At 40.9% G+C, this 6,077-nt stretch overlaps 1 pseudogene; it reads left to right on the top strand.

The window, feature by feature from the left end:
* The first annotated feature begins 2,477 nt into the window (after nt 1-2,477).
* On the top strand, nt 2,478-3,006 carry LOC127136631 (uncharacterized; annotated as a pseudogene).
* The last annotated feature ends 3,071 nt before the right edge of the window (nt 3,007-6,077 follow it).

The following is a 6,077-nucleotide window of genomic DNA, read 5'->3' on the forward strand; positions in this document are numbered from 1 at the left end:
GCGAAAGACAAGACTTTCTTGAGCACAAGGTCACCTTCTCGGAACACACGAGGCTTGACCTTCTTATCAAATGCTTTCTTCATTCTCTGCTGATACAACTGACCATGGCACATGGCAGTCAATCTCTTCTCTTCGATTAAATTCAGTTGGTCATAACGACTCTGAATCCATTCAGCATCAGTCAACTTGGCTTCCATCAAGACTCTCATTGATGGGATCTCCACCTCTACTGGGAGAACAACCTCCATACCATAAACAAGAGAAAAAGGGGTTGCCCCTGTTGAAGTGCGGACAAATGTACGATATCCATGCAAAGCAAATGGCAGCATCTCGTGCCAATCTTTGTACGTGACTGTCATCTTCTGGATAATCTTCTTGATATTCTTGTTAGCAGCTTCAACAACCCCATTCATCTTGAACTCACTGCACAGCTCTTCCATCATCTTGTTATTCAAGTTAGATCCATTATCAGTAATGATCTTATCAGGCACACCATAACGGAATATTAGTTGATTCTTGACAAACTTCACGACCACCTGCCTAGTCACATTCGCATACGACGCTGCTTCGACCCATTTGGTGAAGTAGTCAATTGCTACGAGAATAAACCTGTGTCCGTTGGACGCCTTCGGTTCAATCATGCCGATCATGTCGATTCCCTACATAGCGAAAGGCCATGGTGATGAAATCACATTCAGAAATGTCGAAGGAATATGAATCTTGTCCGCATAAATCTGACACTTGTGGCATTTCTTCACGTATTTGCAACAGTCAGACTCCATTGTCAGCCAATAGTAGCCTGCTCTCAGCATCTTTCTAGCCATGGCATGTACATTGGAATGAGTACCAAATGAACCCTCTTGGACCTCAGTCATCAACAGGTCTACTTCGTGTCTATCCACGCATCTGAGCAGAACCATGTCAAAATTTCTCTTGTACAACACTTCACCGCTGAGGTAGAAACTGCCTGACAACCTTCTCAGAGTTTTCCTGTCTTTCACAGATGCCCCAGACGGGTAGACCTGGTTCTGAAAGAAATTCTTGATATCAAAGTACCAAGGCTTTTCGTCTTGTACTTCTTCAACTACAAATACGTGAGCTGGTCTATCCAAGCGCATCACGGTGATATTGGGAACTTCATTCCAATACTTGACCACAATCATTGAAGCAAGCGTAGCAAGAGCATCTGCCATTCGATTATCCTCTCGAGGAATATGATGAAAGTCAACTTCTGTAAAGAACGTTGAAATCCTCCTCGCATAATCTCTGTATGGAATAAGACCGGGATGATTCGTTTCCCACTCACCCTTGATCTGATTGACAACCAAGGTCGAATTACCATACACATCGAGGTGCTTGATCCTGAGGTCAATGCATTCTTCTAATCCCATAATGCAGGCTTCGTACTCAGCCATATTATTCATGCATTTAAAAGTTAGCCTTGCTGTAAAAGGAATATGTGTGCCCTGAGGAGTAATGATTACTGCCCCAATTCCATTTCCGTACTGATTTACAGCGCCATCAAACACCATCGTCCATCTGGAACCAGGTTCTAGACCTTCATCGAGTGTAGGCTCGTCACAATCTTTCATTTTCAAATACAGAATCTCCTCGTCTGGGAAGTCGTACTGAACAGACTGATGATCTTCAATCGGTTGATGTGCCAAGTGGTCAGCCAAGATACTACCTTTGACAGCTTTCTGAGCTCGATGCTCGATATCATACTCAGATAACAACATCTGCCAACGGGAAATCCTCCCGGTTAAAGCAGGCTTCTCGAAGATATACTTGATCGGATCCATTCTGGATATCAACCAAGTTGTATGATTTATCATGTACTGGCGTAAACGCTTAGCGGACCAAGCCAAAGCACATCACGTCTTCTCAAGCATAGAGTATCGAGACTCACAATCAGTGAACTTCTTACTCAGGTAGTAGATAGCAGATTCTTTCCTTCCCGATTCGTCTTGCTGACCAAGGACACAACCCATGAAGTCTTCAAGAACAGTCAGATACATGATCAGAGGTCTTCCTTCTACAGGCGGAGACAAAATCGGAGGTTCAGACAAATACTCTTTGATACTGTCGAAAGCTTTCTGGCAATCCTCGGTCCAATCATGAGACTGATCTTTCCGAAGGAGCTTGAATATCGGCGCACATGTGGCAGTCATGTGGGATATGAATCTGGAAATATAATTCAAGCGGCCAAGAAAACCTCGGACTTGCTTTTCAGTTTTGGGCGCAGCTGTCATACCCCAATTTTGTCCGGGCATTTTAAAGTTTTGGTCAAGCATTCATTCATCTCATGACTCTTGGTTTTGATATAAGTTATTTTTCATCTACTGTTTGAACTCTTAAGACATGGTACATCTCAGTCTTTGTCGGGCCTATGTTGCATGAGTGTCACTAGCCATTCAGGTCCTAAATCTTGGGTATCACTCATGATTAAGTCAAAGTCATACTATCTATTGCGCTACATGTCCGAAGATTCATTATTCATGTAAAAAGAGAGCAAAAATTCACGCACGAGGTTAAAGTCTATAGAGCTGAGTTTCCATAAAGAGCCGCATCCTTGATTGTTGAAGCAGCAGTGCCGACACGTAATTTCCAATTACTGCATTCATTCACTCCACAAGATTTGATGGCATCAAAGTCAAAGTCGTTGCAATCAAAGCATGTCAAGCATCACAGTTTATATCCAGGCATGGAAATGTTTACGACAAGTAATTGATTGGAACGAAGCAAAGAGTACATTCAGGAGCCTACTACAATTGAGAAATACAACCTTTTGTCAAAGCAATTGTTTTACACTTGCCTTACTAGCATTCTTGGTCGTTGTAAGGCCTTAAAGAAGAAACTTGATTATGACAAGCAACTATGAAGGAACAAATAAGACTTAAAGGTTGAAGATGCAGGCATTGCTGTTTTGCATGGAAACCTAGGCATGGTATTGTGCTGGTAAGATTGATTGGAAGGGGATTCGCTTTCATTGGTTACTATGACTGAAAATAGCCACCTCCAAATGTAGATTTTGCAGTCCTGCATAAACGCCTATGTCGTTCTAGATATATTCAGATGTGGCATTCCGCATGGCAATATGTTATTCTGATTTTATTTACTCTGGGAAGACATGGTTGAATAACTAGTGGTTGGCTTTGATAATCCTCAAATAACCCCTTATATTTGAATTGGGAATGACCTTGCGTTTTACGTGACTGTTCAATAATGGTGCTCCATCTTTTTTAGAAAAATAAGTGTTACTGCTCTTGGAAATGATAATACTGTTTTTACTTTTTTTGCCATGATCAAAACATTTACTGAGATTTCTTTCATTTGTAAATGTTGCTCTAACAGAGAGTATGGATTTCTGAATGAAAGAAAAGAGGCTAAGCCAAGCAATAAAGCAAATATAAAACCGGCATGATCAAAACACACCGTAATTGAAACAGGCTTGAAACTTGTACATGCTCATTACAATACAATGCGTGTGCTGCTACAAACAATGGAGCCACATTTCGACATCACGAACCACAGCATTCTGACCACCAAACATCAAAGAGGGCTGCAATCCGCCTTGGCCAAGCAACTGCAAGTCTGCAGGTCTTCTGCAGCAGAGGGGCCACTGCGTATCCTTTGTCACACGGTTCACACCCCACAATGCATCAGTACAATATCACGATGAATAAACAGAACATATAGGATGGCAAGCACCTTGAGCAGTTCTGCCACAAACCCGCTTCAGAACTTTGAAATACAAGCCGATGGATGAGGAAACCTTGGTCGAGACAACATGTTCAACATAACCATGGAATCAACAGGCCTAACTGGAGAACCCGACCTGCAGCAAGAAGAATTAGCCACATACCAAGATTAAACCAAGGTACCTATTGTCGAAGTATAAATCCAGCATCAAAGGAAGGTTCAACAAAAGTCTCAGCAATCCTCACAAGAAAATTCCAAGGCATATCAGTTAGCATATTAAATGACCAATTTTCAACCTAGTCCAGCAGCATACATCAAAGACATTGCAAGTATCAATGCACTTCAGTATAAAGGCAATAACACACAACAATCGAGCATTTCAAATTGCAGTCATATACGATAGTACAAAATAACAAACCTGGTAGGAGGGAGTCATATTGTGACCTGCAACATAAAGGCAGCATTTCACCTTGATCAATCAATCAGTATGCACTGCTTTGCTTCCATCCGAATTACCAACCTGAAATTGTCAAGCAATGTGCATCAATCCAAAACATGCAACAATCAGTCAAGCCAAAATAACATGAAGCTGCAACTAAAACCATAAGCAAAAGTGATGAATAGCTAAGACACCACACGGAATCAACAGGAAATGTCATACCTGAAGAACAATTCACAACAATACGAGAATTGGTGACAGCACACTGTGATAGCAACAAATCCGACATCCGCTACGTATTATCTCAAGATGAATGCGTACCAGCTCAAATTAACGGTCCTGTCACCATCCATAACCAAATGGGACTGACATTAGAAAGCCGTTGTATGTAAGAAATGATTAAAGGTCAAGCATCAGTTGAAAATTCCATTTTACAGAAGAGTAAATAATTTGACAAGCATGTGTTTTAGAGCAGTAAAGAGGCAGTGAAAAGTTCAACAAAAGGCCACACGTTTTTGGAAGGATTTCACTACAGACAAAACAGGAAAATGACTCACATACCTTGGTCCCCACCAAATCCAGCCCAAAAATTCCTCTCTAACGGAATGATTCTGAATAGATTTGCCAGCTCATGAAGGATAAGGACGTATGAACCTCGTACCACCTCTCTATAAGAAGGGAGTGAAATCCACTGAAGAGGGATCCGAATTTTCTGCAACGTTACTCTGGAGAAATCATTCCAAACCTCATTAAAAAGCTCCGTTGGGAACTTGTTGAGATCTTCACATCGAAGCTCAACAAGCTCGAGCTAGACCCCTGTCAAAACCGAAGCAAAACCAAATCGTTAAAGAAGAAGGCGAGAGATCAGAAGGGAGAAAGGAGAACTTCGAAAGACACTAAAGATCATTTATCTCACCTCGCCGGAATTCGAACGTCGGACTAGCTCCCATTTGGTATTTAAACTTTCCCTTTGTTTGATTTGATGCTACCGCTTTGTGTACGTCGCCTCAAACGCCATAACCCCCATGATTATTACATGAGATTTCTGCTGTTGTGTTGTTTTGTTGTTGCTTCGGCTTCTTTGGATTTTTGTTTTTGATTTGGAAACTACGTGGTTAGATCTGTTTTTTTGAGTATTTGTTTGGGTAAGTTTAGGTTTTCTTTCTCTGAGTTATGGGCGCTCACGACGGTGCCGCCATTGCTACATAGGAATGCCGTCTAGGTTTCTCACCGTCATGATTAATTCGATAGTGTTGTTGGTGTTGGAACAGAGGAGGAGAAAATGAAAACATAGAGAGAGAGTGAAAGTTTTTAAGTAGGAGGAGAGAATGAAGTATTCACGTTTTCCTTGCTGAGTTGATTTTTTTTTATTAAATTAAAAGGCAACTTCGTGGACTGTGCTTTTCCTGTACGTTGCTTTACCAAGGGAGGACATTTATTTTGGTAATAAGTGTTGACAGTTGTTGGTCTTCCAAATGAATTTTCAAATTTCTCATTCATTTATGAGAAGTAATGACCGCCGGATGTTGGGAAGAGAGGTAGAGGCCATTCGTCTCCTTCCCTTTCGTCCGTTATCTCAACTAGTTGGGCTGGATTCGCCCCTTTGGCCCAATCTGGGGGGCAGCTGCAGCGTTTTGGGCCTCATGGGCCCTTATGGTTTGCTGAATTCATCAAACAAACCCCCTAATTCAAGTCCATACCCTGTTTTATTTGTTTTATTTGTTTTTAAGCTTTAATGCCTTAGATTTTCCAAACAAATTAGAAATGGATCAATTTTCCAATTAAATATTTTTTCCTTATTCTGTGTAGATTTTATATATTCTTTAGAATGTTGCAATTAAAATATTAGTTAGACGTTAATATTGGTAAATGATACCAAATCGTTATACCTTTATTATAAAAATAATTAAGCCTTGGTTTAATACCAAGTAATTTC

Source organism: Lathyrus oleraceus, chromosome 4 (genome assembly GCF_024323335.1).
Source record: "Lathyrus oleraceus cultivar Zhongwan6 chromosome 4, CAAS_Psat_ZW6_1.0, whole genome shotgun sequence".
NCBI classification, from domain to species: Eukaryota; Viridiplantae; Streptophyta; class Magnoliopsida; order Fabales; family Fabaceae; genus Lathyrus; species Lathyrus oleraceus.